This window comes from Anoplolepis gracilipes, chromosome 6, assembly GCF_047496725.1.
Source record: "Anoplolepis gracilipes chromosome 6, ASM4749672v1, whole genome shotgun sequence".
NCBI lineage: Eukaryota > Metazoa > Arthropoda > Insecta > Hymenoptera > Formicidae > Anoplolepis > Anoplolepis gracilipes.
In genome coordinates this window covers 6,143,500-6,170,001 of record NC_132975.1, presented here as the reverse complement: position 1 = coordinate 6,170,001, position 26,502 = coordinate 6,143,500, and the positions used below count along the sequence as shown (strand labels likewise).

Genomic DNA, 26,502 nt, shown 5'->3' with positions numbered 1-26,502 from the left:
ATAGAGAAATCAGACTTGTAAAAGACACTCGGAAATGTTGATCATCGATAATCAATATAATAATATTATATACAATTATAAACGCATACGTACATACATACATATACATGTATAATCTGCTAGTGCGATATATGAATTTAGTGGAGCGAAGAGTAGGGCACCCCGTGACGTCATTGAAAGGAGGGCGGCCGCGATGGCTGAGGTAGAACGAGGGAATCGAGGGTTGGCGATAGGGGCGAAGCGGGAGGGTTGAGGTCGGTCTGCCACTGACGTAACACGCAGAGTCGGCGGTAGAAAGCACGGGCGGAATGGGGCAGAGGGGTGGTCGGTCGGCGGTGGTGCAGGGCGCTAGGGTTGCGGGAGTGTATGGGAAGCGGGAGGGGGGAGGGAGAGGTGGACAGGGCGGGAGGGTACTCTGCCTGACGGGCATCGGTATCGACCGACCGAGAGAGACGCGATGGAGCGTGTAGCCGAGGGATGCTGGAGCATGTTAAGGGATGTTAAAAGTATACCCCCACCAACCCTTACGCCGCCCGGATATTTTTTTTTCTTTCTCCCCGCCGTCCTAAACGGTGAGTATCGCGTAATGCGCGAGCCATCTTTCACCTTCGACGAGGGTGGTTAATGTCAGAGATATACCGTAAATGTCAGATGTATACCTGCGTTTCGGGAAGAAATGATCTATAATCGTTTTCTAGCTGAACTTGATTTATTATTCTCAGAGTCATGCACAGAGGAAAATGTATAGAGTAGAATACATTTGCTTAAAAGAACGGTGAGAATACGAGAGGAAGCCTATTGCAAAATGGCAAACATTCATATTGAGATCGTATGTTGCATCTGCTGCAGCAAAGCAGCTCTCGGTAAATGCACTATTTTGTACGGTTTTATGCATTGACGTGAGAAGATGGAAATGTTTATTTAGGATAATTATGTCGATAGTATTATGATGACGAGACAGTCGTAATCCTTGTGAGTAATAATTTATACGTGAGAAAATTACAACAAAGACCCAGTAGAGACATTTCTGTTATTTCTAAATACATAGTCTACTAATGATTAAACGCAGCATAACATTGTTGTTGGTTAAATTTCTAAACTAACCGTATTGATTTAATTATCGTTAATCTTTAGTATACCGTCACGTGTTGAGACTGATGAATGACGAATTTCGACGAATATTGTATCGCGATTAATGTATGAATAATCTTGGAAACTGACACAAGCCTGCGTTCATTTTCGCTCTATCTTTCTTGTACGTCTTATTCTCATCTCGGTATCATCGTCAGCCTCACCCGCTTCTCATTCTCCCTTTTTCGGAGCAAGAACATTGGCGCCTCTTCCATCATTTCGGTCTGCTACGATGGCGGTTATAGGAAGGACGGCATCGGAACTGCGAGCATGAAAAATTGTAGGTGCAGCTGACGACACATTAAAGCCTTATTAATTACATTCTTTTGAAACGTGTCTGTCCCTTTGATACGAAAGGCATTGTTTATTGTTTGTGGAAAATATCGTGTGATTGCTGCACATATAATTTTTAATTACAAGTTGTAGTCTGCAAAAAAATCATCATTAAGTGATAAAAAAATTATTTAATCCAGTTTTTTTATAAGCTTGTAAAAGATAACGTGTATTAAGTATCATCCGTTATTTGCTTGAATACATTCAAAGCCTGCGTTCATTTATCTCTCATTCGTATGTGTCAATTAGTCCGTGGAATTTTGAAATTAACGAGCTATTGCCGATCATAACGAAAGACTAATTAATTAATATTCGTGCACATTTTGTGATTGTCTGGCAATATAATCATAAAGAGCATATTTAATTAAAATATTACAATTTTAATTAAAAACGAGTTTATTTTTTTTTTCTTAAACAATGCAAAATTCTTAAATTCAATAGAGCATAAAAATAATATTTGCAGTGATGAAAAAGAATAAATTGTATATAGATACTTTTTCACATATGACGCTTTTACGTACGAGGCGCGTTTTTTGTTGACTTAAATTAGTTTTATCTCGATTATCGTTTTTTTTTTTATCGATTATCACTTCTTATTATGAATAATTTATCACGAATTTCTATCAATATTCTACACAATTATCAATTCAATTATGTCCGGTCCGGAAACGTCAAGACTGTCGATAGGATCTTTGCTAATTGTGTCCGACTGTCGACACAAAGCACCAAATCTGGCATGCAGTAGCCGACACAGCTGGATTAAACAATTTGTCTCTAATCAATGTGACGTAGAACGACGGTCTCCCTCATCCTTTGTGCCCGTTGCAATTGTATCCGATTAACATTCACGTATTCCTTTTGTTGTTTCTCGTATTCTTTACGTGATTGTGTGACGTCGAAAAATCCGTGGTCCGACTTTAAACGCTTTACATAAGTTGAACTTCAAAACTGCCTGGCGTGTTACATAATGAATTTCGTTTCATTTCCTGAGATTTAGTAAAGTCGCAGTCGAGCGAGATGAATTTTCGAGAATTACGAGAACTTTTAAACTGCACTTTCGTTAAAAGACGTACGTTTATAAATTAACGCGCGTGTGCACACGCACACGCACACACACACACACACACACACACACACACACACACACATACATGCGCGTGTAAGATTCCAAACGTTCTACGTGACACGATACGAATCATACCGAAGCCATGTAGCATCCTTGTTCTCGGCACCGACCAATTCTAACGTATGTACGTACATTCGACGCTCGCATGCCCGACAATACGCGCATACAGCGTGCATATGGTACTGCATCGCGATGTAACGCAATTTGAGTGACATAATACAGCCCGCGGAAATGCAGACGCGACGTATAAATCGTGGTCTTTCTCGATTTTGAGCGACCACATAGCTGGGAACGAGCGATCGGGGACAAAATCGCTCTCGGTGGGTCTTTCAGTTGATCAATAATAATAACTCTCAGTTTATTATTATTTTAAAGCGCGCGCGGTAATATTTAGCGGGCGTTACCTAACTTTGGCACGAGTTGCGTTGCGTTGCGTTGCGTTGCGTTGCGGCGGGTAACCCGACGTTCGAGCATGATTTCAACGATGATTTGCCGGAAAGTGCACTTTCCTGGCTTGTCTCTAATTACGCGAAAGTAACGTGGCCGAGTGGAGCCCCGCCGCAATCAACGCGAGTACCTTTGTTAATTAAACAAAAAGATGGAATCTGCGCTCGTTAAATTGACCGTGACGGGCGAACTTAACGCAAAGGCGCTTATCTTTTTTCGCTCGCATCGCCTAAGCGGATCGAACACGGCAGCTTGTTAGCCTAATAATTTGATTACTTGGCGCTTAACTGTGCACTTTTTTCGCCTCTTTGGCACTTTCTATCGTGAGCGCGCCGAGTGCGCGCGCTCGATGTAAAATGCACGATTGCGTGTCATGATGCAACGTGAATTATGCATCGGGAATAATGGGGGACGGCGCCCTTATGATAAATTAGTAACACCACCTCCTACTTATATACATATATATATATACATAGTTCATCCTACACACTTGTAGCTGTGACATAATGCTGTGTGAGTGCCGTCGTTAAGATGCATTGAAACATATTGATTTTTTTGTTATACGGTTAATATGTTGCACGAAGGTGTCATACGTTGCCGCATTTCTCTTAGCAATTTAGCTTGTAACGTCCGGCGAAGGAGCCCATCGATACGTCTAATATCTCTCTTATACGCCGCCTTTACGTTACATGTTGTGTTGTATACGTTGTATAAGTTAACTTGATCCCTAATATTTGTATCTTTTGAAATCGAACGAGTAAATTCTCTCACGTGCGGCATGAGCGTAGATGAACAACAAATCGCCCACAATACGTCAAACATAACAGGAGGGGTAAGAGAGAGGCTTTTCTAATAAATTCATGATATAACCGCATGCTAGCTGCAATTATAATCATCGATTATAGCCGGTAATTAGAACTGCTTGTTTACGAGAACGCAATTATTACTTAATGCCATCATATTACTACTGTTCCCCACGATAACTACAATATTACGTAATATAATAGTTGACCAGTTGATCGAATAAGATAAACAAGTGGTACGATTATAATCGATTGAATATTTAGGCTTTGTTATGAAAATCTTGATTATATATACTTTTGTCCTTCTTCGTCCGATACTGCACATTTACCTTGGTAAAGTTATTGTAAAACGAGTTTCTTCTTCTTTTCTTCTTCTCATACAGTTCACATTAAAAGACATACACGGAGGATACCTTAAACGCACGCTTGCGTGACGCGGTTGTGCGGTCGTCAACGAGGATGCATCCGGTGCGCTGCATCAGTGTATATGTGTACATATATGTGTGTGCAGGCACGCGGGAATCTCACGATAAATTAGTAATATCACTGCAATGAGTCGCATGTCGCGTTCTCTGCCCCTGGGAAAGGGCAGGCGGTGGGTGTGATGGTCGGGTCCCTTTCGTTATTTACTACGGTCGAACGCGGCCAGCCACAATAATTGCAACGACGCGTATAATTATTACGTTTACACAGTCGGACGATCCGCGATTTTGCAACGAGGTTTTCCACGATGAGGTTTTACGGGACGATGTGTCGTGCGTTGCACCTGTGACCGCGTGATTTTTAGGTAAAACGCGAGAATAAATAATGTCATTGGTCGAAAGTTTACAGGGACCGTTGAAAAGGGACGGTTGATATGAAACAAGGGACTGGTTGACAGCGAGCGCATAAATTAATCGCCGCTGAGATTTAATAACGTACACGAGCATTGTTTGCCAAGCCGTCGATGCGTGGTAGACTTCAATTATTGGTCGAATATAGACGACCATTTGACATTTAGGGTCATTCGCGGTGGTTCACGTGTATATGATGTAAATCATATGTTATATTTTGCAGTCCTCGAGTTTTGTCGTAACAAATTACGCGCGCATATGAATGGAAATATCCTATGCGCGTAATCTGAAAACAGCCATTAATCCTTGGAATGTAATTAAACGAGTGTAACGTAACGTTCTGTATATTACAAGACGACTCGTCTCTGTAAACTTGATTAACAGAAACTATGCGCAATTCATGTACACAACACTGCATACACAAATGCATACATGAAAATCTCGCTTTGCTTTGATCATTTTGTTGGAGTTTGAGAGTAGATGGTACACTCTATCCGGTGTCAAAGTAGCTTTATAGTTTCGGTATCATTCTGATACGTGTCGATGACGCGTATCGTTCATTAAAAGCACAAAGGAAGCATTGCAACCCGCTTTATAACTTTGCAGTGAATACAAGCGAAACTGCGTTTCGTGTACGATATGAAATTCCATTTGCGTCCCATTTCCGAGTAACCCAATCACGTACCCTTTTGCACTGTACTGTTTGTTTATCTATATAGTTTTATGCACAATTTTTTATTTGTATACAATAAATACAGCTGCAGCATATATTCTATAAATATAAGCAAAAACGCTCTCCCTTTTAGGTAAGAATGGCGTTTGGTAGATAATTGAAAAGTTAATGTAATATCGCGCACACGTGCTGAATAGGATTTTAGATATAACGAGGGGTAATACTGTGCAAATCCTGCTAGAGGTATCAACGAACGATATAATTTGCCGCATGACTTTCCGGCATATGCGCGCCGTACGGCGGGATTGAATATTCGGGGACTCTATAATCCTCCGGGAAATATAACCCAGGGAGTAAGTAAATAACTGTTAAGTCAACGATGTCAGTGTTGGATTAGGGGGGCACGTGTTGCTGGTGGGAAAATGTCAGATAATTTACTTGAAGCAACTCGCGCGGCCATGTGTCGCGCATACATAAGAAACGCGTTTGACGACGGAGAATTCCAATTAACGATAGCAGATATCGGAAGTAATAATATTTGGAATCTATCTATGGCGACATATTATGTCGAGCATAAGCGACGTCGGAAAAGGTATAGGAAAAGGCAATGGCGCTCCATTAGTCGAGGAACGAGTAACGTATCGTGCAAATAGTTCGCATCGGGACGTGTCGCATAGTTGGACGGACGAAAAGTATGTTGCTCATTAATTAATAAACATTTCCCGCTACTAAATTGCTTCGTCGGCTGCAGGCCACGTACGTGTACACGTGACCTCACCAAACTGGTCCGAACACACACGTCGGGCTAGCAAATATCGAGGTGTGACGTTGCGATGGAGGCTGTTTGATTGCGCTCCCTCTCGCACAGCCGCCCATATTTTACGTGTCCCGAAGACCTTCGTAATACGCCGGAAAATATGTATATATATATATATATATATATGCTAGAGTTAATTCGATACCGCGTCGACAAAGAGATTAGCGATGTACGTTAAATGAATCAGACATGACGCGATAATTAACTTGCGTCAATCACGTCATGTCAGTCCTGCAAGATCTCATAATTTCAGCTCTAATCAGCGGTTTCTTGAGGCATTTCTTTTTTCGCCGAGCGCGATACAATTTTTTCCAACGCAATCTCAACATTCTATACATCGCCGTAACATAATAATAAAATAATTCTCTCTACTTTCACGCGCGTACATAATCATCCGAATGCGATTACATTTAATGAACTAAATATTAACCGACTTCACGCGCGCGGCGCTCCGACGATTTTAATGAAACGTACCGATGAAATGCAACGCTATATACGTAATGATTATTTAAATAGCCGTTTGTATCCAAACACATCGCGGATTACATCGGACGCATATTCGGGCGCAATTTTCATACGTCATACCGACGGTTCACAGGTGTGGCAAACTCGCGTTCGAATAGGATAAATTCCCTTTAATACGGAGTCTGTCTCTCATTCGGCCGTTCTTCTGTATTACCGTGCATTCAAACGCGTACGAACAAACACGCGCGCGCACCCGAGGCGTTCACACATGCGCGTCCGCGCGCGCGCGCGCGCACGAGGGTGCGTCACCTTTCATTGGCATCGGAAACACATCAGCATCACGGACCGGCGGGATACGAGGTATCGAAGATCGGATAGGTGGTTCGGATAACCACACGCGAGATTGATCGCGTTAGCGCTATTAATAATTCCGCTTGGCAGCGACTAAAGCCCTGGCGCGCGGTCGATGAGCATGCACGTTTAAGCGCGTTATAGCCGCATTAGGATAAAATGCGATAATTGTTGGAAATGCCCAGTAATTTGAGAATTTTGAGCCTTGTATTCCGTCGGATACGCGAAATAGGGATTTGATGTTCGCGCATATTGTTTACGTCGATCCGGCGTTAACTGAAATGCGCGAATGCACGTATATCTTGGGCGGTCATTCATTTTCGCAATTATTATTACAATTCGCGTTTAATGCAGTCTACAAAGCGAGCGTAACATTTATGCAAATTATCGTTTACTGCATGTTACTGCCCGAAACAGTCCTGCCGCTGCAAGCCGGGGTGCAAATTATGCACCGTGAAGGACGTTATATGAAATGCCGATTGTACGCTTTAAAAATTATCATTATAATATATTTGTGCGAAAGTCGGTTAGTCCAACTTTTACATATATTTCAAACTTGATTCCAGACTTTCGTCTCATTTACGTGACATTGCAGATCATTTTTTGCATTACTTGCCGGCGCGTGAAAAATACTTTTGTAAAGATATGGTCTGAAATTGACTGAAAAGACTGATAAACCGCTGGTGACTTGGTGTTTCAGTCGGTGATAGAACGAGCATTCGTTCGCGTTTGTCCCGTCAACTTTCATTCGAAACGCATCACAGCAGGAGGCAGCGGAATACATCAAAGATCGCGTGAGTAGGCCGGATAAAAACTGTTTGGAGATTGATCGTGTTAACGTTATTAATAATTCTTGTTTAGGCCTAACCGATCCGAACGTTCTGAATCCCCCCCCCCCTACGGGAACTCGATTTTTCGCTACTAAATTTTTAACAGTGGTTAGAACACTTTGTCGAACCGCAAATTAAATTTCTTACAAGAGTTTTATCTTTATATACAAGTTTTATATTTTATATATCATTTTGACATAAATATATTTTTGTATATAACTTAAAGAGAACTTTTAAATTAAAAATTTATTACAGATAAATCTAAAACTTTTGCGTTGATCAATTTTGAAGCTGGAGAAAAGAAGTAGATTGGATTGGATGAATATTGATGAAGGGAACGTCGACATTTGAGCTCGATACGCAAAGTAGAATTCATGTAACGTATTACCGTTTGATCGCTAATTCCAGCAGCATCTTACGTATACGCCAATTACTCTAGTCATAGTTACATACTTTATAATGGTACATATATACATAGATTAGTTATATGTACATAGACACACACATCACAGACGCATACCATACATGTATTATACACTCGGCGGTTACACGCGGTCTGAAAAATACCCTTACGGATTACAAGTTGAAACTATCCTAACGACGCCCGGCGAATTTCAGTTAGGTCAGGATGAAAAGGAAATGCGGCACAGCCAGCGGGGCGTAACGGGATCACAGCTTTCGGTAGGAGGTATTAGCGTGATTACGAGGCCGCTGCAACTGGTCCCGCGAAAGTTTCGCGCGATAAGGGATTCCCACCGCAAAGTAGGCACTCTCCTTCTTTAGCGCGACGCTTACGGGTCAAATGGCCTGCAGATGCAAAGTGTTCTCTTCCACGTGCATACCTTCTGGCAAACTTTAATATGTCGATTTCGACGAGCCCCGCTTGCCGTCGCTGAAAGCAATGACGTCACTGCGGAAGCATCACTTCAAACTTTCATAAAGCTCCGCACGCACTCCCTCTCGTCGAATATGCAATGCATTTTCATATATTCATGCGGATAATTGTATGTACCGAGCTTGTACCGGCGAAATAGTATATTTTGCATACCTACCTCTTTTATCATACATCTTTGTTATACATATAAAATTATTCACATATTAATAAGCACTGTTAGCAGAAACAGTTTTTATAAATAAAATTTAAATATATATTTTATTTTATATCGCATATATTTACTTTATTTTATCAACATATTTAAAATGAAAATGTGAACAGTATTATTCCAAGATATTATTACGGAAAATATTGTTAAATAAATAGGAGTAAGCGAATGATTGAAATTGTAGATGAGCCGAAATTGAAACCTCGAAAAGATGGGCTTTTTTGTTTATATAACTATTTGTGAAAGTCGCAGGAAGATTATTTATACAGATTTATTAATAATTTCAGAATAATTCTGCGTGCGTAAATAAAAATGTACTAAAGTAAAAGGTAAAATATATTTGCCTGGAAGAATTGTCACATTATTGAAAAATTCACTGAACAAGGTGAATTTATTCTCACCGCAAGCTCTTATATAAAGCAAGGTCACATAGATACAATGAATAGATTGAAACGTAAACAGTATTCGTTTACTATGTCTCATTGATACGAGATGGCTGAGCGCTAGAGTGGGGATGGCGCTACGCATTGTATGAGAAGATCTAGAGTTTAATACAGTTCATTGCCGACTTTTAACCGACGCGGTCGCTCGTCAGTGAGTGAAAATTGAACCTAGTGCCATTATGACGGAGAATAACTGGTTACAGAGAGCAACGTGAATACTACGAAACCGTATACTGTAAGTAATTTATAACCTATGTTTAATGGCTCTCGTATATTTTGGCTTTAACATCACCACTTGAATAAATTATTATTTCTGCGATATAATGCGTTCTATAAATTCGTGCTCTTATTAGCGTATCGCGTTTATATTCGCGCTCGCAACGAACAATAGTGTAGTTATAATCAAATGCAATTCTCTTTCCGTAATTATCGACCGTCTATCAATCACTAATGGTAATTAATACACATCAAACGATAATAATGCAAAGTAAAAATCGACCCCTCTCTCTCTCTCTCTCTCTCTGTTCAAACATAACGCTTTCGTGTATAGTGTTCAATTTTATACTCGTAAATTTCATATCGTCTATCATCGGGGTGGTAAGCTGATACCAATGGGAGGAGAAGGGGAGGTTCGATGATATCCTAGTATCATCTGTTCTAAACGTTTGGCCATGTTTCCATTATGGTAATGAACGTACAACGCTATCGTGAATTATTACCTTTCAAATCGTGTCGATAAATACGGCCAAAACGCGCGCGAAACGTTCGACACTTTACGCGTTTCGAACATGTTCGCGAATCCGAGATTTGATAATTTGCAAATGTGTTATCAAATTCGATCACGTGAATATTTAAATTTTGTGCGGTGAAACCATACGAGATAGATGAACATATTGGATTGCGTACGATTAATCAAAGACCAGCGGTGTGGAAAAAATTATTTACCAATTTATACGCTTAAATTGGATGTTACTTTTTATCTTTCATACGATGAAATATGGATGGTATTATAAATATATTTTTCATATTAATATATTAACTACAAATTTCAGATTATCAAATTTTGGCGGGAAAACACAAGTAACGCAACTTTAACATTTTCTGCTCTTCTTCAATAGCATAGTTTTTAATTTAACGATTCTCTCTCTCTCTCTCTCTCTCTCTCTCTCTCTCTCTCTCTTTTTGTTGCTCGATCCTTGTCAGATCGAATTGTTTGTTTTGATGGCGACTTTACTTTTTTAAGTTTAAAGTCGTGTAGAGCGTAGACTGTTTCTGACGAGAAAATTTTACTCTCAGGTCGAATCGAAAGTTTCCCTCAGAATTGGTCCGTCCGGAATTTAAAAAATGTCGAATCTCAAACCATTTCCTTCTTGTAGAACGAATGAATCGCGTATCAATCCATCGTATTTTTACAGGATTTACAAATATCTCGCGGCTTTTTTCAATACAGAAGCCGAATGTATGGAAACGCGCGATTTGTATACAGCTTCGATTTGCATATATTCGTTGTTTATTTGCCGGACGGATTTTCGTTTTCTATCGGCGTCAATCCGTCGGCTATCGCCGAGCATTTTACAATATAGATAGATAATCCGCGCCGTTCTACTATTCTCTTTCTCTCTTGTGCATTAATAAAAACGAGTTAAAAATTTCCTCTTTTTTACAGCGTCGCACGACGGCCACTTGCATTATACAAGTATTTCTCTCTTTCTCTCTCTCTCTCTCTCCCTCTCTCTCTCTCTCTCTTTCTTTCTCGTCGTTGAGAGTATTTATCCGGTGAAATCCAATTCCATCCAAATTTTGTTGGCGATAAAGCGAAAGCGTCTCGTTTCTGTCTGCTTGATGCTGATAAGCATTCGTCGCGCTATATTTTTTTCAAGCTAATATCGAATTTCGTGCGCGACATCTCAATGCTCGCTTTCTCGAAGCACGTACGTTGTCGAGATTCGCGCGTGTCTTCCATTACGACGTACAGATTTATTGGCACTTACATGCCAGATGTCCGCGAGAAAGATATCATGAGGCTTTCGGTCGCTGTACGATTGCATCCGTGTCATTTCATGTATGGTATGTACGGTCGCGCACAAAGTGCTTACGATTTCTAGCGCGCGGGCAAACTCTTGTCTCTCGAGCGATGTGCAACATAAATCCTGCTTCCGTCTCCAGTTTATCACGGACCGGGTGTCCACGAACGAAGGGTACGATGATCTATATCTTGGGTCCCGTATTCTCGCCGCGCATTTATCGCATAAATGTGCCTGTCCGATTTCACGTCTCGTGTTGACACTGGAGGCCGATCTTCGTGCTGAGCAAACAACGCTCGGTATCGGACGGTGGCTAAATGTGTGCGGGAAGAGAATACGGGCTCTCTTGCCATCTTGCTCTCTCTCTCTCTCTCTCTCTCTCTCTGTTCTAGATGGAATTTGAGCCACCCACTCGCGTTTGTGCCGCGTAAATAATGATAGTTACTGTTACTATCTCAATATTATCTCTCGATATTATCCCAGTATAAATTAATGGTAAAACTGTGGCGAAGCAATAACGAACACTGTACACCGACGATTGGAAGATACCGATATAATACACGTTTATTGGTGTATTAACTGACTAAAACGTTCGACCGACGCAATCAAATTTCATTAAATTTTGTTTGTGGACTGTGCTGCATGTAATCAGCAACAGTTCGAACCGCATCATGTAATGTTGACTGCGAGCGATCCCCGGCTTTTTCGGTAATAAATTGTACAGTCGATACGAAATGGTGTGCGCGCGCAATACTGTCATATAAAATTCTATTAACAATTTACAGCGAGCACGCAAATTAAACTCATCGATCGTGGCTGCCGAAAACCTCCACACAAGTTAATACTTAATTTCTAGCAAAAACGGCAAACTTATCGCAAACGCGCAAGCTGTAAATTACAGCGACTTTGTCTCGCAAATAAATACGGGGATCTCTGTCGCTTTAAATACAATGCCGTTTAAACGCTATTGTTTTAATACGCCGAAATTTACATCGCGCTTCACAAAAGCCCTAGATTTTATATCGCGCTTCATTCCTCATACTCGTAACAAACAAGCCTGCGTCAATTTTACGCTTGCTTAGGCTAGAGAGAATATAACACGCGTTGGTCGCATTTGACATGTCGCTATAAAAATCGTTGTGAAATGCATCATATTATGTCATAACACATATATATGTTCATATTTTTCATTTAATTTCTTTTTTTTATTGCATCGACAATATAGAGATTTACGAGTTACAGATATTTTCAGATGACATATCTCTCTCGAAATATTTTCAATCAATTATTGTTAGTATCATGTCGCATTTTCCGAATGCGATAAAACACCCTGCAATTTCTAGTGTCTGTCTTGCATCGCAACATTCCTTTCAACGCGGCATATCGTATAAATGTCATTTTTGTTCTTCTCGTTTATTTATTTATATATTTCAGTAAACGGAATAACTTTGAAAAAAATTAACACAATACCAACGCAAATGTTCGCGCTTCTCGACGTATCGGCAACTATCGCTCTCTTTCTCTCTCTCTCTCTCTCTCTCTCGTCCAAGTTTTCGGACGAGACGGCTTATCTAGCTACTTCAGCATCCATCGTAACTTTATAAACTTGATGAACAATGCGCGAGACCAGGCTATCCAAGCTTTACAAGTGTTGTTTAAGACCCTTCCTCGACTTGTCCCTCCGAGTTTTCTTCTTCTCTTCCTCTTTTTCGTCGTTCTTTTCTCTGTCCAATACTCGTTCATATAAGTATCTTCGTACCTATACCTATGTACGTACCTATACATACAGCCAAAACGTGCCGAGCACAATTTCATCCCGACAATCAGTGTCGCTTATTCCTCTTGCGAGGATGCCGTTGAGAGTTCGACGCGTCTCTTCCCGTCTCGAGATATCTCTCTATAGGCATGTTGTGCGCCCTCGGTTTCTCGTTGATCGTCGCGTTCACATGCCGACCGTTTTCTACAACTCGAAAACCGCGTTCTAACGTGCAACGTAATTTCCTACGTGCCTAGCGCGCCCCTGCTGTCGGAAACGCGTCAAGCGTTGACAATAGGGGGGCGGGGGTGTCTTGACGTCGTTTGTTACAATTCCTCTCGGCTGTCGAAATGTGTCGTTATCTCATGAATCGTCATTTATTCGTAATCAGGGACTGAAAGCACGGGGGGAAACATACATATCAAGGAGAAAAAGGAGGATCTCTTTTCAGAATACGTGTATCGAAGAAAAAAAGATATCTTTTTGGAAGGCGTACATTTTTTATAATCGTCTCCCACCGTCAATTATTCTACTAAAATAAAATCCGCACAAAACTTTGTCTTTAACCTTGTGTAAAGGGACGCATGATAATACAATTTTCATATTCTTCAGCGCCCACGTTCCAGAAACTTAGCGTATAGAATATTTTGAAATTCAAACAGAGCTCGTGTCTTTAAAACTTTGCACGTAATAAATCCTCAAATTCGCGTAGCCGAGTTTCAAGGACACGCGCGGCTGTACTAAAAGTTTCAGACACAGGAACCCATAAAAGAAATTGGAGATTTATTAATCGTCCTTTTATGTCGTGTATTTTCAGCTTCTATGAATGAACTAATCGTCATATTCCGTTCAATCGGAGAATTTCGCGATAAGATGAACGAATGTCGAATCGCGAGCTAACAAAGCTCGTTAATTCAATCGCGGTGAACAAAACGGCCACGATAGGTACGGGTATTGCGCGAAAAACGATTGACAATTTATATTCGTGTCGCACATTGTGTGAGTCATTCTGGATGTGCGTTAATAACGTCGCCGAGATAATCCCACCATCGGTTCGCGTCCCGCGACGAATGGGCCATTCGGCGCGTTATGGCTTCTCATAAGCCACGGATATTGTTCGAGAAATTTCCGCGCACGTTGCTTGTGACATATAAACTATAAACATCAGACACTCTTGAATCGCGAGTTGTGTCGCACGATGTCGTATATTAAAATAAAATTTCAGAGGAGCGCGCGTGTACATATATAAGACGGAAGAGATTTTCGATCTGTTTCGGCGATAAGCGGAACGATATACGTACGATGCGCCCATCAGATGGAACAAACACAGCTTTTGGCCGATTAGAATTAAAATCGGGGGTTATTTCCGTAAATGGGTAATCGAGTGGGGACGCACACGGATTAAAAGCGCGGAGTGGCGCGCAATGACCTACCCCGTTCGGATTCGTCCGCATCGACGGTCATTCTGAATTTGGTTTCAAGTGGGATTTGCTCTCTCGGTGGAGATCGCGTGTTATACCGAATTATTTGAGCGTTCCGCATATAAATTAAACCGATAATGCAGCGCGATTCTCGTATTAGTTAGAAATCGAGAGAGCGGATATGCGATTACGCTAAATGCAATATCCGATTTTATAAAAATCTTTTTATTTCCAATTTTGTCAAAAAACTGATTACCGCGATATTGCAACTTTAATAAGATAAAATTAATAATTTATCGTCGACGCATATCTTTAACGCTCGATTCGAGCAACGTTGACGTTTCCATCACCCACGTGTCTCTTTAACGATCCTCGGGGAATCCTCGATATATTGCAATGAATAATTTATTTATCCAAGAGAGCGTTAATGCGTCAAATCTCTCATTCTCTCTATGTCATATGTTTTTCCACTTTCATGCTTTAACCTCTTAATGCATCATTGACGCGTGTAACGCATTAGCAGCGTCAGTAGTTACAGAAGCGTAGAGCGCGCCGCGTAAATAAACACGTTCCGATCCATCTCCGTTTTCTAGCGAGCGATGGTCGGCTGCAGTGATCAGTTATACAGGTGATCAGTAACGAATTTTCCTCCCGAGTAACTTCCTACCGATAAATTATACCGATCACGGCACCATGAACGCGATAATTCAGGGCCGCTGCTTTCGCACAAACGTGAAAGCGAAGGCGTGGCACACCAAAAGTGAGACGGACGATTTTCACGCGCGCGAAGTAACCACCCCTAGATGCTTTTTCCCTCATGGGGAGATGGCGAACAGCAGCGAGAAATACGCGTTGGACGTCTGGAGGAAAAAAAATAGAACAAGGAATAAAGTACAATTTGCTGTGGGACTTTCGGATGAGATAGAAAGATGAGGGAAAGAAATGAAATGGATTGAAGAAAAGTAATAAAATAGAATCGAGAATAAATTATGTTGAATAAATGAGTTAATATCATAATATTAAACCGTGATAGTTATTAAAAATTCTGAAAAGGGTGATCCATTTAATTGATACCGTTAAAAGGAGAAAATTATTATCTTCATTATTTGAAATTAAATTATGATATCAGAGTTTTGAAGCTTTCTTAGCAATGAGTGCGAAGAAGGTTAGAACGGGGATGGCAAAAGAAAGGTAAAAGCGTTTCGAGACCGAAATTCCGAGCTGCGAAACGAATGTACGGAGCTGGCTCGGTAATTAAGAAGTAAGGGTGGGCAGGTCGACCCGACAGATAAAACTCGCGCAAACGTGTTCAAGCCGGCTACATCCCCGCTTTACCCTCTTCCGCTTACCCGGCGGGTCTCTCTGGGCGAGTTCTAAGCGAGATACTATGAGGTCGTGTCTCTCTCGAGCTGTAGCAGAGGCTGCCATCTCGTTCCCTCTCACCTGCAGCTTCTGTTTTCTCCTCGTCCGTTTTTCGGTAGTTTCTTTAGGGTTCTGCCAACGTCTTCCCTTTTCTCTCGCCTCCCTCGTCGTAGCTTCTCGTCTTAATCCGCGATGATATCGCTGACGCTGATCCGCGAACGTGTCTCGAATCGCCGGGGCTCGAAGGAGGATTATGCGTCCGGGAATATCTGCGAGCGTTGGCGGGGAAGCGAGAGGAAGAAGGATAAACTAGCTTGTCTTCGAGACGAGCGACACCGTCATGATTTCTAGATATAGATGCAACCATGAATCTAGATTACTACTCGCGATTACGACTGTATGACGACGTTTGATGATGGTCGTATTAAGTTTTGTGTGCGATAAACAGCGAATATTTATTATTGCTACGTATATAATTTGCAAATATAATACCGCTTCGTAAATCTTGACAATTTCATTACCAATCGAATATTTCATCAGGGATATCAGATTTTAAGTGATAAAATCTATACAGCCTCAATCGGAATTGAAATGAAATAAAACTTTTGCAACAAGAGTCGACAAAGTTTACTTCGGTTAACACTTCTGCAAATACACCGATTAGACGGTAGAGTGTGTTTGGGAAAATGTTGCACTTCCAATTATAACCGAGTGCGCGCGAGTTTCAGAAGTCTAACGTTTTCTATTTACTCACAACTTACGAGAAGAGATAAGGACAAAAAAGAAACACAACAATCAAGCGTAATGTAATATGTTTCTCGTGTACGCGAAAAAAAAAAAAAAATGAAAAAAAAAATAGAAGGGAAAGCGAGAGCCAGCTGGACCTCAGTATTTTTTCACATTCCGTATATTTACTATTCTTTGTCACGCGGCGTAAGGATACATTTGCATGGAAGATTCTTTTCGACGTTCCCTGCGAAAGACGACGCGCGTACGACAAATCCACTATCTCATTTCACGACAGAAAAAAAGATTAAAGTACTTACTGTGGCACATAAATTATAAATACAAAAAAGATTGTCCCGCGCTTGGTGGAACTCTTGAACAACAAATACGTACGCGTATTTTATCCGGTTTCTTTTTTGCCAAAGACCGTTCATACGAACTTTTAATAATCTTTTTCCTCGGATTCTATTATTCATAAAGTTTTACCTCGAGCTAGAACAGATACATTATCAGTGTATGAGGCTTTACATGAATATTTTCAATGTTGACATATTTTAACAAGAAAATCAATAGTTGAGCTCGCATATGAACGAAGATTTTATTTGCAATGTACGACGATAATGAAGTTCAGCATATTTAAAAACTTTTTATAAAAAGAAAGAGATAATATCTTCTCATGGTTTTTAATAAAATATATTGTTGATTTGTTTGAATTATAAATTAAATTTTCTAATCAATTAAATTAAATTTTAAATAATTAAAATATCTAGTAAGAAAAATTTAATTCTGAAATTGATTAATGTAAAAAAAAAAAAAAAAAAAATTAAAAAGCTTTTTTCTTTCTCCCTTTATCTACGCAAATTTTTCCTCAAATTTATTCGAAGTGTTTTAACATATTCATCAGCTCCTGTGCAAATGTATAATCGTGCAAACGAAGGCTGCATAATTAAAGTATTATTTATAAACATATTTATTTTTTTTCATTTTTTTTTTATAAATGTGCATACACATGTGTGTATCATTTCTCTGCCACAATATATTGTATTAAAATATGCAAAATATATGAGACTGAGCTCACGTTCTGGATAATAAATAAATAAATACGCGTGTCGCAATATGGGCTCTTCGTATTTGTTACGCGAGATTCTCTCTTCTCGTTGGCAAATTGAAAAAAAGATTCATGCAAGTGAGAGGATTCGCAAATGGAAATTGGCTGCATGACGAAGGCAGAAAGGAATATTTACTGCACGAGGGTGGCGAGTCGTAACTTATGCAGCGGAGCTAGAAGAAACATAAATAGACGGGTGTTGGATCGAAACGCCCGACGAAACGAGAATGATTCCGCGCCGCGCCGGTGTGAAAAATCGTGGAAAAAAGGTGAGAGAAAACGCGTTGCAGGTCCTAGTCGGAAATAAAATTGCTTGAAACATTTATGGCAATGAATATGTGTATGTGTGTGTGTATAAAATGTGTATAAAATGACGGAATAAAATTTATCAACGAATAAAAATCGATGCTGGCTCTTTCTCGTTGGCACAATTTGCACGTTGCGGATTCTCAGGCGAGTTATTGAAACAGCTTATTTTTTGGGTTTATATACGCATGCCACATGCTTTCACGATTTCGAGTTTTTATGTTCATTCATGTGTTTCGGATAGCGGCATCGCCGATAAAGTATGTATATTTTCTCGTTTTATCTCTCTCTTCTTTGTAATCGTAACGCTAAAATTCAGAAAACTTTTCGAAACCCTTTTAATTTTACCGCATTCATCACTTGCTCCTACTTTGCGGAAAAAGGACGACGGTCGTGCGCGAAGTAAACTAAGCGAGCCGAAGGGTGAAAATACGTGCAAATGGAAATTGGTTGCAAAGGAATATTTACTGCCGGTAGCATGGTTGGATAAGAGACCGTAACTTATGCTGTGGAATGAGAAGGAACATAAAGAGGAATGCACTGACTCCGAAAGTCACGCAGGGGTTGCGCGGGTGTGTGAGGGTGTGAGGTTCTGCGTGAGGAAGAAAGATAGAGAGGGAAAATGCTCCGTTACCGCGCGGGCGTACGGTGTTAAGAGGGATGAAGTACCTGAAAGGCACATCATACATCGGACACATTGATCGATGGACCTGTGGGCTCCGAGGCTCGCGATAGAAGTTAAAGGGACGAAGATAAATTAATACTATAGAATTTTGGAGAGTTGGAAACAAACTCTCCCGCGCTCCCGGTCTAGTACTTACATACATATCATACTTCTGATTTTCCACTTTCCATGTTTATATTTCTCTCAACGCGTCGTCTCTAATTTTAATCGCTTTTAATTGATTCTTTGCGGGTTATAACTCTCACCTTTTCGATACAACGAGTATAAACAAATTTTGTCGAGCATGAACATTGTGTATTTTTATAAAATATCCGTCAACAGAATTGTTTTCTTTTTTTTCACCAGAAATCGATGCAATATAAGATGTAAATTTGCAGTTTATAAATGTTTAAACATTTTAATTCAAAGAATCCGTTAATTGGCTATTTTTTTCGCGCATCTAAAATAAAGTTAAATATATAATATAATATATATTTTAAAATATTGAATATATAATATGCTAAGCAGATATATAAAATAAAAAATCAATTACGGCAAAAGAGTATCAACGAGAAAAATTACAATGACTTGGTATTTCGCCATTACATCACGCACAATAACAATGGCAATCAAGTTGCTTTATTGAAACCAAAATGCTCCCCCGCTCGCATTTCCGTCGCCAATTTGTAGAATACTTGGCATAATTAGAAGGTGGTTGCTAAGAAACATCTTCTCGAAGACTGTAACGCGAACGACCACCTAGTCCTTCTACCATAATGTCCTGGATCTTTCTCTCTGTCTCTCCGCAAGTTCGTTTATTGGGGGAACTTTTGCTTCCATTAGTCCATAATTAACTGAGTCAAGTAGTCGAAGTCTACGACGGTCTTCTCGTACTTCTAGAGAATCGACAAATCGTGTCTTCCATCCGGTGGCTGTGCGAAAGACGTTAAGAAGAAGGAAAAGAAGGAAAAAAAAAGGGAAAAGCAAGATAGTCGGGGGTTAGTGACGCGGGGTGGAATTCGAAGGAGAATCTTTCGTCGAATTCGTTAATTCCGTTGCCTGGTCGTCCTTTGTGGCAGACTTCGGAATTAAATTTCCGGTCTTACCGGAATCCGAGGAATCCTTCGTCGGACGTCGGTTCGTCTGGTAATTCGATCAGCAATCATCCTGAGGTCGGTCGACGACAACGTAGTCTTCTTTAGTCCGTGACAATCCACTATTACATTGCTATGTATACGCTGACAAATAAATAAATAAATGAAAAACGATGCGAGAAAAAGACATTGGAGGAACATGTCCGATATAGCTACAGCAACGACATATCGCCGCGAGATAAAGTTCTGAATATATGTACATTATACATAGACAGGGTGGTGATAGACGTAATTACATATTATCGATGTTAACGGACTGACCACGAATTGCGTCAGCTTTCATTTGCACCGCAGGTGGCATGGAAAGGATGGTGGATAATCATTAATTAATGGGCAGTCAGCTTTAATAAAATGCATCATAAATGCACGACACTAATCGCGCGGCGATTGAACTCGTTGATCAAAATAATTTCTCGCATTGCTATCTGATATTTTATTACATTCGTGCAAAAGTGTCGTCGACGGAAATATTATTTATTAATAGAAGGCGTATTAATAATTCGCGTATACGCATATTCGTGCGATGATAACGTTAGAAATAGCTTAATGTGTAGAGTTTCATGCATGCTACACTCGGCTGCGCCCGGGGTCTGCGCAGTGAACGAGCTTTGCCCAGTCGCACGTGAGACGGGCAGCTAGACGCACGTCCGCCTTTCCCAATCCTTCGTTCGTGCATGAACAGCGAGACAAGTGTGTAGCTACCGTCCATTTGCATTTCAATGCTTTCGTCGGTCCGAGCTCTGATGCTCCGTTTCCCTTTCTCGTCGGTTGTAAGCGTCGGGCTGAATCGGGCTCATTTATGAGACAGTTCTCTCTGACTTCATCCCCGTAATATTTCCTTAAAACTTGGTATGCACATGCGGAAGGCGGGAAAGTTAGTTGCTGTTAGAATGTGTTGGAATGATTATCGAATCTGTTAGAATGACAGAAATAAATTACAGTCTTAGAGAGTCTTATATAGTTAAAAATGATATAAATTTTCGAGAGTGCATATGCGAATATATTAATGTAGAATATTAAAAGTGTATGATTTTAAATTAATACATTCTATTAAATTAACACACCCAGGCTGTTCATTAAATTAGATTCGTCGCGGATAATTGCATAAAGAAAGAAAGGCGGGCGAATAATATTACGATATAATTTAAAGAGGTAAAAATATGCGAAATTATCATCGTTATTCAGCGACAGATGCATACTAACAGGGCAACATACATACGAAACTTGCAGCGAACCAATCGATTTCAATCCGAACTTGGGTCGCAAATTCCGACCACCTGTTTATGGGCGAGCGGCGATTACCAAATGAAATTACGTACACCTGTACGCACGCAGTCCAAGTGTATATGCATTAATGTGTGCATAGCTATCGTACCTACTACCTATTTCTAGCCGCTCAAACTTCCTCGTGGATCTCCAGACCGATCTCAGCCTGGTACCGAGAAGGACATTGATTTTCCGCCGAGCGATTCGATGTTCAGAACCGACCGACCCTCTGCATATAGATTATTGGTATAAACATGAAATAGTGTGTGTACGCGCACGCGTGTGTATGCGTGTGTGAAATTTCAGATAGACGGGAAGAAAGTTGTGCTTCGCCAGTTCACACAATCACGCGGAATTTCTTACACGACGGATGAGTTTATATTTATATCGGTTGACTAAAGTGGATCTAAAATTAGAATTTTCGCGTCAGAATCGCACAAACTTACGATTGGTCTAGTTTTCTTCAACTCGTCACACATTTTGCGTCAAAATTAGAACCGACTACTTTTGTCTCAACACCAGCCTATAGACGATACTTTTCAACTTGGATGCAACATCGAACGAGTGATTTAAATCTGTTTGCTGCGAATACAGTTTGTTTCACTTCATCTATTCGATACCTGAAATAATTTAACGGCGCCTCGAATTTAATTTTATAGACGATTAAGTCGTTTGTCGCCAGTTGATTACATTATAGAACCTCCGTAAGAAACCTCGTGTGTTCCATCATCAGAAAATTGGAACCGAGGGATTCGACAGACAATAGTAAAGACAAAAGACTCACCTGTTCGACCAATAAAGAGGAGGAGGCACAGCCCGAAGTTCTCGTTCGAGTCTTGTAGCTCCTCAGAGACATTTCTCACGGGACGGGCGTGCGGACGATTAGATTTGGTCCTGCAGTTTCCTAGATTTCTCGCCGATTCTGAGGGATGAGAGAAGCAAGACGCGAAAGGCATTACGCCCCTGAGGCAGATCACTTCCGTCCTTGGATCCTTTCCGCTTAGGAGCTTAGGCCAATTTCGATGTGTCGCAACGGGAAAGCATAGACCGAAGAGGGGTGGTTTCTCTCTTTCCTTTTTCCTGTGACATTACACAAGATCGTACCAGAGGAGAGGAAATCGCGGAAGGAATGAAAGAACTCGGGGAGGATCATGTTGACAGTAAGAGGGGACGGATGCAAACGAAAGTCTCTTGACGTTGATACGGATTACGAAAAAGAGCTGTCGAGAATGGATTAATGATAAGAAGACAAAATCTGTTTATTTTTAATAGAAAGAGAAAGAGAGACAAGAATAAATGGATATCTTCTTTCCTGCCAATTCCTGCTTGAATTATGGCAAATATTTGCTTTGCAACAACGGTACAAGCAAGTAGCACTCTTATAAAGTTTGATAGCCAGCGGCGTCGTAGTTTGCGTTCGATTAACCAGACTCCGAATTTCAAAAGAAAGCACTCGCGCCTCGTTGCAGTTTCGGTGTACTCTCAGTGCAAATGAGAGTTGGATGGAGTTGGCAGAATTCTAAACTAAAGTCACGTCCGCGGGCTCGTCGCCTCGGCTCGCAAACGCATTCATAAAATACAGACGTGACATTTATGATAAATTATGCGAGCTATTTCAAACATTTTGTGCAATCACATTAGCGCTTCGATGGAACTATTTTTAACAATGTTGCGCGAAAAGTTTTTCCTCTTCTCACTTTTAAAGTTTGTGCTGTAACGTAACTTTGTCTCGTTCCACTACTACTCGACGATCTTGTGTTGCAAGGCTTAACAATTTATTATTCATTAGTCGTAAATTATTTACGAATACTGTGTATTCTTCGTGAAGTTCAAGAGTTTTGTCACTATTTTTTTATGCAGGATATGCTATGCGGTTCAACGCTATCGTGGCTCTCAAATGCAGACTTTACATTTAATTTAATTAACCTGGTGTTGTTTTTTTGATCAAATTTTAATGATGAAATTTATTTTTTGATGCATCTTAATTCCTATCGTAATTAAATAATTAAATATCTAATTAAAATTTTAAGAGAAAAAATAAATACGGAAAACGTACATGTTACTTTAACAACCATAGAGCATTGTATTATTGCCATTTGGTACAGTTTAAACGAGACATTTGACAGCGAGGAAATGCAGAAAAGTTTTTTTGTTTTATACTCCTAGAACAGTAACAGTGAATTGCGATATTATTCGCGAGATCATCAACACACGTGACGGATTTTACACGCGAAAGGATTTTCATTTCAACAAACTCGCGCACGAATTTTACAGACTCGTAAACTATATTTAGTTTTCTTTAGACCCGCCTGGCAGGTTCGTTAAGTGTAGCTATTTAACAATTTACGGTCAGCGTTTCCTTGCCGGAAACGCTTCCCGGGAGCGACGGAACCGCTCGCCGTAGCCGAAGGCTCTGTTGTGCCGCGAACGTTGCATTTATTTTCAGCGACCAAATATTCTGCGGCGATTCCGAGCGAATAATCTACGGCGCGGCGCGATTTACGGACTTTCGTGACCGAGTTCTCCTCCCTAAACAGATCGATACCCGCGAATGGCGGCGACGTGAATTATTTTATTATCGGCTCTCTTTGTGAGGGCATTTTTCTGCTGAGAAAATATATATATTAATATTGGAGGACGTGCGTAGGTAATGTCCCGACATTTTGAAATAATAAAATACTAGATGCATTATCGAGACTTTGAAAAAGAGGCAAAGAAAGAGAGAGAGAGAGAAAACGAACGAAAGGCAAGATTTCTACTTTTTAAGTCCTCCATTTTCCACCTTTTACTGCCAGTCTATTCCTTCTCAACACAGTTTTCGTTCGAATATCCAGAGCTTTGCTCTCGCAGTCTCGTTCTCTTCACTTTTTTTCCTTCTAACGACTGAATAGTCTGGCCGTGACAAGTATATCGACCGCGTTCCCGCCATCTTTCTCTTATTTTACGGGTTCTGCCGAAAGAAATGCCGTTAATGCGCGTTGTAATTCCTGGAATGGCGTTAAAACTGATGCACCAAGTTTTTCATAGCTACAATCTTAGTATCAGTGGTAGGCATATCTCTTTGGTTTTGCGTCTTTCCACTCATAAAAAGTTTATATCGAAGCTTTGAAAGTTCTTGTAGCGCAAAACTGGGAGAATTCTGAAATCTAAAAGTTTAATTTTCCCCTACTAAAGGCTATCCATAAACAAATCTGAAATCAATGTAATTGATCGATCTCAAGGTGGACGATTACATTAGGTCTCTTAAACTACCTGAGCCAAATTATCAAAACATAAAAAAATTATGTGAAAATTATTTGTTATTTGCTATTTTTTGTTATAAAAAATTTTTTTTTTTTTTGTTCTAGCCGTTAAAAAGTTATGAAGGGCTAGATAGCTTAATCATAAAAAATTGCACGTACATAAATAAAAACAAAAAATTAATAGTACACAAATTTTGCCCAATTATTTTTTATAGCTGTCAAAATATACACGTCTTTAATTAGCAAATAATTTTCATATATATTTTTTTATATTTTGATAATTTGGTTAAGATAGCTTAAGAGACCTGATTACATCATCAAGAGCCGATTAACCATTCTACTTGCAATCTGCCCCTCGATCACTTGAAGGAGAGAAAAGTCTGCGATCTCTTTTGATTAAGTTTCGATATAACCAGATTGCCAAATCGATGAAAGTCCGAGGACTCTCACGCCGGAAATTCTTTTTTTTTCTTCTTTCTTTTCCTACCTTTTCTTTCGCCTTCTTCTCGCGCACCCTTACCTTTATGTTCGGCTACTTCCGCTAGCCTCACATCTCCACTCTCCCCTTCTTCCTTCCCCTGGTCACGCGATCGCTCTTACGGGAGGATTTTTCAGAACTGTAAATTGCAAAAGTTCTAACACGACTCCTACGTTATCACGCCTTTAAGTTCAACTATTGCTTCTTCTTGTTTTAGGTCCTGAGACGGCTTCTAGGATTCGAGATTCAGCGAGCTCTGAGGGTAAGTGTCAATTAATAAATATCAATTAATAATACGTTGTCTTTGGCAAGAATGTAATTAATAAATTATATTCAGTATTACATTTATTTAGATATAAATTTGATTTTATCTTTTATGGGATATATACAATATAATATATACTGGGTGCACTATAAATTCTCCGACAATTACTCGCTGATTCCGATTTGCGTGAAAACCGCAATGTGGAAAGAGAATGTTTCGAGCGCTCTCGAAATATTCCAATGTTCACCACGATCATCTGTTGACTATTATCCGGAAATCGATTTAGAGATCATTTCAGCCAGACAGTAGAGACAATATCGATTGATTCAGCTAATTTGAGATTCGAAAAATTCACGCACGAAAGCGCGATAAAAACCATAATTGTTTCGTTTATTTAGCGAATCCACGCCTCTCTCATTCACATGTTTCGCGATCACTCGGCCGTATTTGAAATTTCGAGATAATAACAGGCTGCGCGATGGCACAGAGCATCATCTCCTTGAAAAGTTTCCCGTTCTTGTAAAGCGCTCGAAACAATTCCGATGTCGGCGGCACCGCTTTTGTATCGAGAATGCCGGGACAGCAAAAGTTTTTGCAGTCTCTTGTCACGAGGTGCGATTTATCCCACGCTCGGAATATGCGACAATATTTATGCGTAATGTCTATAATGTCTACATTTGGATCGTAAAAATTTCAGGTTGCGTATAAAGAATAAAATAAAATTAGACAGAAATGTTTTCATAATATTATATATTATACATTACATATTATATATTACTATATATTATTAATATTATTAATATTATTAATATTATTAATACTATTAATATTAATGATAACATTAACTAAATTAATACTAATTATTTCAAAATGATAATCTTGTTTGTTAACAGTTACAACTTTTTTATGCGTATATATACTTTTTAAAATATTTTTAATTGCAGTCTCTATCAAAAAATTAAAGTTACACTTTCCTCGAAAAAAAAAAAAAAAAAAACGCTTATATGTGTATGTAGGCGCGAGCTCTCCAATAAGGCTACTTTTATGTAAATCAACTTCGTCCGAGAACGTGCAGAATTATTGCTTCAGGCGGCAGCTTTAATGATTTTGGTGAAAGGCGACTATTAATATTTTTGCGAGATAGACCGTGAACTTTTTGACCTGATAATTTCTTTGATCATATGATGAATCATGTAGTTGCGCCGCTCGTGTGTATTCGATATATGTACATTAATTTCAAACGAACGTTTCATCATGTCGAAGATTATACTTTACGTAATTAAATTTACTAATAGAAAAAGACATAACATTAAAAAAAAACGAGTATCGTTTAACTGAGGTATCAACCGTGCGCTTGATAAACGGAGCGTAAACG

The 26,502-nt window shown here is 39.8% G+C and overlaps 1 protein-coding gene across 9 annotated transcripts in view; it reads left to right on the top strand.

Moving 5' to 3' along the window:
* The window catches only part of LOC140666542 (protein turtle), a 223,037-nt gene that overhangs the window by 110,497 nt on the left and 86,038 nt on the right, over window positions 1-26,502 (top strand). For 7 of the 9 annotated variants that reach the window (XM_072893820.1, XM_072893827.1, XM_072893825.1 and 4 more), the window contains one exon: window positions 25,080-25,124. The gene's annotated coding sequence lies outside the window, so the exon portion shown is untranslated. Of the gene's footprint in view, window positions 1-9,233; window positions 9,591-20,516; window positions 20,567-25,079; window positions 25,125-26,502 lie in introns of those variants that run through there. The other 2 variants (XM_072893821.1, XM_072893823.1) reach the window with 2 other exon arrangements.